Here is an 8,070-nt window from a genome sequence, read left to right on the forward strand (position 1 = left end):
TTCCCAATACTAAATGTGCCTGGGCTGTGGGCCATACCTGAAGATAGGCTGAGCACATGCTTAGGTTTGGCCCTAAGACCCTTATATTCTAGTCACCCTTGAGAGGTGACAGAGGGATCCCTGTGAGCCCCACCTGCTGCCATCCATCAGTGGAAGAGTTGCGTTGAAAGTGTTGTCCCTTAACCACATGGCTCAGCTCCTGGCCAGAATCGTTTCCCAAAGGCACTTCCATTAACTACTTATTACACTAAGGAGCCAGTAACGCTAGGAGCTTGAGGTTGTGAGTGAGAACGTATGTCTCAAGTAGGCTGGAACATATTGTTTCCCTAGTCTTTGTGTCCATTCAGAGCAGATGCTTGTTGTCATGGTAACAGAAACAAGAGCAAGTAAGAGTTTTCGAGTACCCTGGATGCTTTTGTACAAGGAGGAGGGAGAGGTTGAACTGAAATGTGGACTTAAAATGAAATATCATTTTCATCTGTGTGTCTCTCCACCGAGGGCAGATGTCATGATTGCGCCTGAATGTATTTTCCAAAAGTAAGCATGTTCAGTCACTACATTTGGAGATTAAAGGTAAGAGAGAAAGAGAGAGAGAGAGAGAGATAGAGAGAGAGAGAGAGAGAGAGAGGGAAAAGGGCCTCTCTCTTTTCTCTTCTGCTTCTTCCCAAAATGTTTCATCCTGTGATTTGTCTCTGGGAAAATTTTATCTATTTCTCTCTTGGGTCAGGGACACTAACCAATACACATTACCAGTTTTGAGAAAATTTCTAATCCTTCCCCTCCTCTGGTGGCTATATTTTAAAAATACATAGGTCATATTCCTTTTTTTAAAAAAAAAACGTAGATTTGATTTAACTAACCAGGCAAACAAAACGCAGTAGATTCACTCTGGAGTTGAGTGAACTTGAGTTGTCCTGTTGGCCCAAATGTCTGGCACATGACCTTAGTGCTCTCCTCACAATCTCTGTGATTCAGCCCCACCAGGGACAAAGACACACTGGTCCCAAGTGACTCCTTCACTCCAGAGAACTTTTCCTTTCTTCTGTGCATGTGTGTTAGAATGCATGTATGTCCCAAAGTCATTATATCAGTCATCTTTTCCATTGCTGGGACATGATACCCAACACCTGCGACTTAAAGGAGAAGAGGTTTTACTTTGGCTCATGGTCAGAGGATTCAGTCCATGGTTTGTTGGCTTCAAGGCAGGAGCATCATGGTGGAATTGTGTGATGGAGCAAAGTTGCTCAATTCATGATGGCTGGTAAGCACAGGAGGGGAACAGTGCCAGAGAGGAATGGGTGAAGCACCAGGTGTAGACCCCAAGGTCACCCTCCAGCGTGCTTCACTAATCTGCTAGTTGATGTATTGGGAGAGGTGGTCACGATGGCCAATTGTCTCAATGACCGATAGAATAAACATTTGCCGCTAGAAACCTGAGGTCGAGGCTTGAGGCCCAGCTAGGGCTGGGCCTGGATAAGAAGGACGTCTTCTTTGTAGTTTGGAATCTTGGACAACTTATTGAAGGAAGCCTCAGTTTCCCCATTTGTAAAAGAAACTGTCAGTACCACCTTAAAGTTATTTTGAGTATTGCATGAAATAATGCATGCCGATTACTTGGTGCTATACCCAGCCCTGCTCAATAAACTTTGTTGTTATTAATAGGATTACCATAAATTAACTTTGTTGATATGTGTAGGTTGTCTCTTAAGGGAACCTATTCATCTGGACCGATGCTCCCTGTTGATAGAGTCTGAGAACATAAACACAATTCAAATTCTCACTTGTGATACTTTACTAAACATAGTCAGCATATTTGGATATTTGAAGTGCAAGAAAAGAATTTGAAGAAAGTATGCTGCATGCCTAGTATTTGCACAACCAAAGTCATGAACATACATAGACTTTTCCACCCAAAGGTCTGTGTCAAGCAACCAAGCTGTAACTTTGCTTGACCTTCCCATCTCAGCACGCATACATCTTCTTGGCAGCCCGAAGGCAGCTTTGAATACAGAATTGCTGGGCCTCTTGATGTTATGTGGTGGCCCAGGGAGAGTAGCCCCCTCTCCCTAGGCCTAGCTCTGTCCTGCCTGTACCCGGGCGGTCTTTCCTTCCTGCTGTGCACACCACCCCCGGCTTTGGGGGAGCAGACTGGCCTGGTGCTCCACCCTCTGGAGGAGGGAACCCAGGAAGCTGTGCAGCGCAGATCCTAGGGGCAACCTAGGCTGTTTGCTCTGCAGCCTCAGAGGTCCCAGGTACTCAGAACCTGGGCCGGGCCGGGATAGGGGTGTGGTCTCCAGGTGTGCATATCCGGTTGCCCTGCAGACTCCCCCACGGAAGGGGGCAGCTGGGCAAGCCCCAGCCTGGGGCTCTAGGATAAAACTCCTCTCGGCTGGGCCTAAGGGAGGTAGGTACTGCTTCTGAGAAAGGGAAAGTCGGTAACTTAAACATTTAGAAATTCCTGCACAAGTGTAATGAAAGGCTGATTAAAATATATTAACAGTCAGCGATTAACAAATAAGTCTAGCAATGCATTACTATAATTACATTCTGGTAGCGGAATTACTTTTGTAGTATCACTATCTTGGTGCTTGCTTATAGTTTAACAAAGCACATTTAGAATCAATACCATATGTCGCCAAATTGACTTAAAAACACCATTTGTATGTTTGCAGTCTAAAATCTGAGTCACAGATTTTAACAGTTCATTCAATCATGGGGCAAATATTTATTGAGTGCCTCCTCAATAGGTTCCTGCCAGATGCTGTGCGGGCCCTCTGGACACTCCCAGTCATGAAAGGGAGAACAGCTGGATCTTCATTTTGCAAGTAGTTGATGCAAGACATTAAGCTGGGGTTCAGGCTCAGAGAGGAAAGTCCAGGAATTTTCTAGAGAAATGAGTGTTGATATCTGGTGAGAAAAGGTTTCTTGTTTCTTGAGGTACTTTTGTTTTCTGCTACCACCACTTGCTTATAAAATGTGAATTATGGAATTTAGAAGCATTCTTCTTCTTCTTTTTTTTTTCTTTTTTTTGTACCAGGGATCGAACTCAAGACCTTGCGCTTGTGAGGCAGGCGGTGGAACCTCTGAGTTAAATCCCCAGCCCTAGAAACATTCTTCTTATAGAGCACTCTTCTCTGTGAACCCAAAATTCTTCTCACTTGTCTGACATCTCTGTGGTTCCTGTTCTAAGCACGCAAACCTGGGATGATTCCCTTATGCGTTACACGACCAGACTGTATGCTGGGGCCTGTGGGAGGATATGTAATGGGCCTTCTATTGGCTTGTTTTCCATTGCTATAGCAGAATGTTGGAGACTGGGGAATTTATAAAGAAAAGAGATTCACATAGCTCGTAGTTTTGGAGATGAAAAAAGCCCATGATGAGGGCAGCCCCAGGTGTTCGACCTTCGGGTGGGGCTTCAAGGCTGATAGCATCGTAATTGCGAGAGCATGGAAAGATCACAAGACAGGTCTCAAGCCCGTCCACACTAATGCTTTCCAAGGACAGCACCTCCATGGCCTCCGTACCTTGCAGCAAAGCCCAAGTCTTAAGAGTTCCGCCACCTTTCAGTGTGGCTACACTGGGGGGCCACACTTCCAACACGTGTACCGTTGGGGACCCTCACATCCTACCCAGATCTTGGCAAGCCTGGCCAAAGGCGTTTGAGTGAATACTGGTATCTCTCCCCAGGGGTGAGGAAATGGGGATATGGCAGAAACCCTGAAGGCAGGACTTAGTGCTTGGCCCTGACATGCAGATTACTAAAAGTCGGTTGGGTACTGTAACCCTACACTATGCTAGAGACTTGGTTATTAAAGTTTAGCCTTCTTCTATCAATGGGACCTGACCACCAATGTTCTAGTGACTGTAAACCTCGTTCTTGCTTTGTTTTTACTTTATGGTTGTGTTTGGATATGGAAAACAATGAACAATGAAAAGGAAAGAAGAGAGAAAGAAAAGAAAGAAAGAAAGGAAGGAAGAAAAAAAGAAAAAGAAAAAGAAAGAAGAGTTTTAAAGTGTGTGGAGCCTGGGAAGACTGGGGAATGCATCCAGTTTCGAGATTGTGGCCATATATTCCAGACAAGTTAGAATTCTTTCACAAGTTAGAATTCATTTACTTGGACATCAGTTTCTGGATAGCATTTTGGTATGACATCTGAAACACCTACCCACATGAATGGATGCCTATTACTTACTGAAATCTTGTTAATCTGAAAAGACAGAAAAAACATGAAGATCAAACCATCCAGGTGTCACTCACTGCTGTCATCCTTAAAGAGTCTCGTGGGTGGTGTGAGGGGTTGGACAGCCAGGATTATGTTGCAGGCAGCAGCCGGCTTCTTAGAGAAGTGATAACAACATCCCTCTGTCCCCTGCAGTCCTGGAATTTTAAAACTTCCCTAGGTGCAAAGGCTGAAATTGCTATTTTACCTGTTAGGAACGTATGCGGATACCTGAGACTACCCCGAAAGTGGATCTTAGAAAGGACGCTTTGAATCCCTGTCACTTTCTTTCTGACACCTGGCTGGAGTCAGCTACGTTGAAAGATGACGGTTTGTTGAGGGATGCTGGTGAGAAAAGTGCAGGCTCAGGAAGATTGAAGTGGAAAAGCCAGTACCACCCAAGGGAGAAGGGGAGGAGAGGGGTGGAGGAGGTGCCGAGCTTCCCATTTTGTCACTTGCCTCAAACCTAATGATTTAAAGGAGTATAAAGCCATTTAATATCTTTTTTTTTTTCCTGGTAGAGCGTGTGAGTTAAAGAAAGGAATGGTGTAAGCTGGGCAGGGTGGTGCAAACCTGTAATCCCAGCCCTCTGGGGGGCTGACAGGAGGACCAGTTCTAGGCCCGCCTGGGCAACTTAGTGACTTAGCGAGACCCTGTCTTAAAACAAAAAACCAGAAACACAAAACCAGAAACAAAAACAAAAAATAAACAACAACAGCAACAACAACAACAAAGGGCTGGGAGTGCAGCTCAGTGTGAAGGGTCTGGGTTCAATCTGGGGCATGTGGGGTCGGGGAGGAGAAAATGGTATTTATTGTCTGAAGTAATGAGACGATTCTGTATGTGTAAATTAGAAGAAAAAAAAAACATGAGCCCCTTTCTGAGGGGAGGTGGCAGTGGTCGAATTTTGACAGAGTACGTACAGAGCAAGCAGGAAGAGAGAAGCCCCTAGCGAAAAGCAGGGCTTCTCAGCAGAAGGAACCAGTCCTGGGATCCTCGACCTTGACTTTGTCCTTGACGGATCCTTTTCATCTCCGGGACCGACTGAACCAAGCACACAGGCTCCATGTGGAGCCCCTGTTGCAAGGGTCCAGAGCTAAGGCCACTGCAGCTAGTCACGGTTTTGTTTGCTGGAAATTAAATTTCTGTTGAGCAGGGTCCAGCTCTCTGGGTCCTTGCTGTCCCCTTTTACTTGGCGTCATAAGCATCCTGGGCCAGATTGTTATTTTAATTTATTATTTGTCAGTAGAATCGAAAGGCACTTGCTGGGCAGGGAAGCCATGATCATCTTCCTACATGTTCTAAAACAGGCCAAGATATGCCTAATCCGAGAATTCACAAGGCGAACTGAGTCTGCCACTGAGAAGGCTGGTGTTCCCCGGGTGAGTCCGCCGGGTGAGTGGGTCCTACTTGTGTTCAGGCACTGGCTAATGTGCTCCCTCAAACTGAGACCTTTCAGACCCTGAGTTATTTTTACCCTTGGAGAGGGAATGGTTTGTAGGCAGACTTCATTTTCAGATGTGCATTCTGTAAGGAGCTACTTTCTTGCTCCGAGCGTGACTCCCAGGAACTGCCCTAGATCTGGGGCCTCGCGGAGGCCTGCAAATTCTAGGAAAGGAATTTCCTACCGTCCCCAAACTACTTTTGTGCGTGAGAACTAGGGAAGGAAGGTTTTCATGAACCCTCACTTGCAGTGACTTGCAGCAAGATGCAAGGGGAAGAGCGTTAGCGGCCTCAGCAGGAAGGAGGAGCACACTCTGGCTGGTGAGTGAGGGCTGAGCCTGTGCGCTCCCATGGGAAGGTGGAGATCCTGTATCCTGCCCTCCCTGTGGGCAATCAGAGTGAAAGAGAGCCGCAGTTAAGCAACTTCACGAATGTGAGAACTGCACCGGGGATTTGAACCATTGAACGTTTTAAGAATGAAACAAGTTTTTAAGAAGTAAAGCATGCGGCTGGGAAATGGTGCAAATCCGGTGGACAGTCTGGTGAGTTGTCATTAGGTATTCAGATGAAGAGATGGCCAGCACCCCAGGTGCTTTCCTCCACTGACTTCTCCCAATGCTGACTTTGATCAAGGGTTATTGTGCCCCTCTTGAATGCATATGAATAGAATCATTCGACTATTCTCATTTATGTCTAATTCCCCCATTTGGTGTTAGGTTTGTTAGTTTCTTTCTTTTTGCTTTTTTGTAACAGGGTCTCACTATGTAGTTCAGGCTGGCCTTGAACTTACCCTGTAGCCCAGGCTGGCTTTGAACTTAATGGTGATCCTCCTGCTTCAGCCTCTGGAATGCTGGCATTACAGGTGTGCACCATCCTGCACAACACCGACAGCCCTTTTCCTGACAGTGCTTTGTCCCCAGCACCTGTGTAGGTGACCTCCTTGGTCTCAGGTGATGGAGGGGGATCTGCTCGCCTAGGGGAACTTTATAGGTCTTCATTTTCTGGGGTCATCCCTATTTCTCACATTTCTACAAACTCTTCAGTGGAAACGTACTCTCTTTGATGCACTTAAATGCTTTTTAACTTCCAGCTTGAACGCTGGACGAAATTTTGCAGGCTAGTTTTGTATTGAAAAGCAGCAGTTTACTAGCAAACGGCGACTCATGAATATGGAGTACTAACGTTCTCTGTCAGGCGCCTCACTCCTAAAAGGTTATTCCAGGAAAATCCGGCCGTCTTTAGGAGCAGCCTCAAATTTCTTTAATACGTAGCTGAAGCTCAGCCTATGGCCTCTTTTAATGTCTCCCAATAAGTCCTGTGGATGGAAGCAATTTGTCATCTAAAAGGACGGGCTTTTGAATCAGCCTGGCTTGGTTTTTATAAAGTCCTGACTTCCGTACTTATTTGCTTTGCATCCTTGGGCAAGTTTCTTATTTCTCTGGTTCTTTTCTGTGTTTATAAAATGAGAGTAATAATAATTTCACTGGATTATCCTAAGAATTTTTTTTTTTTGGTTTTTCTTTGAGACAGGGTCTCACTATGTAGTTGAGACTGACCTGGAACTCACTATGTAGCCCAGGCTGGTCTTGAAGATTATCCTAAGAATTTTTTTTTTTTGGTTTTTCTTTGAGACAGGGTCTCACTATGTAGTTGAGACTGACCTGGAACTCACTATGTAGCCCAGGCTGGTCTTGAAGATTATCCTAAGAATTAAATGAGATAATATGAATAAATGATTTACCCAATAAGTAATAGCCATTATTATTGGTTCATTCAGTAATTTCCCTCCCCTCCCCTCCCCTCTCCTCTCCTCTGTTCCACTCATCTCTTTCTGGGATTGAACCCAGGGCCTTTGCACTGAGCTATATCTTCAGTCCTTTTTTACTTTTTATTTTGAGACAGGGTCTTGCTAAGCCCCTTAATTATCTAGACTGGGCTTAACTTTGTGATCCTCCTTCCTCAGCCCTGGAATTATTAGATATGCACCACCATGCCTAGTTTAGTAATATCTTTTCATTGCAATCAGAAGTCTGAAGTTTGGTAGCATTTTCTGTTTTATTGACAGTGTCATACAGGACATACTTTTGTTTGTGAAGTTAGATTGTTTTTTGACTCTGGTCCAAAACAGTTTATTTATCTTCTGTTCCCTATCAAATACAGTTCTGTCTACTGTGTTGCTGCTTCTGCTGATGGTAAAAGTTCTCAGTTGTCTGGGCTGTGGGGTTAGGGTTAGGTCTGGCCTCTGAGGTTGCCAACTTCCAGAGTGGTCAGGAGTGGTCCAGAGTGGCAGGCAGAGGACGATGTCCTGGCAAAGTTTTGTTCAAGGAACAGAGAGAAATAAGCCGGGTGTTTTTTTTTTTTTTTTTTTTTTTTTTTTTTTTTTTTTTGGGCTCCTTAAAACAAC

Source organism: Fukomys damarensis, unplaced genomic scaffold, assembly GCF_012274545.1.
Source record: "Fukomys damarensis isolate Sample0158 unplaced genomic scaffold, DMR_v1.0_HiC HiC_scaffold_30, whole genome shotgun sequence".
NCBI classification, from domain to species: domain Eukaryota; kingdom Metazoa; phylum Chordata; class Mammalia; order Rodentia; family Bathyergidae; genus Fukomys; species Fukomys damarensis.